The 272-nt window shown below is 35.7% G+C and overlaps 1 long non-coding RNA gene across 1 annotated transcript in view; it reads right to left on the reverse strand.

The window, feature by feature from the left end:
- Nucleotides 1-272, reverse strand: part of LOC119586934 — a 12,187-nt gene that overhangs the window by 11,414 nt on the left and 501 nt on the right. The gene's annotated exons all lie outside the window — the stretch shown is intronic.

Raw genomic sequence — 272 nt, forward strand, 5'->3', positions numbered from 1 at the left:
ACGAGCATCTCAACGCCATGTCAATTGAAGCTGATTGAAGATTCCGAGAGTTCCTCGCTCGGGCTCTGACATGACCCAAATAGATTTCACATGCGTATTACTGTCTAAAAATAATCTCTAGCGATTTGTTGTCTGACTGTTTTAACGACTTGGATATTACTCTTAAGCAAGCAGTAATGATTCTGACCATAACTCTCGTAGAATGTACCCAGAAAATCAAAATAATCTAAACAAAACAAAATTATCAGTTTTAATGATAGTTATGTAAAACT

This window comes from Penaeus monodon, chromosome 22, assembly GCF_015228065.2.
Source record: "Penaeus monodon isolate SGIC_2016 chromosome 22, NSTDA_Pmon_1, whole genome shotgun sequence".
Taxonomy (NCBI): Eukaryota; Metazoa; Arthropoda; class Malacostraca; order Decapoda; family Penaeidae; genus Penaeus; species Penaeus monodon.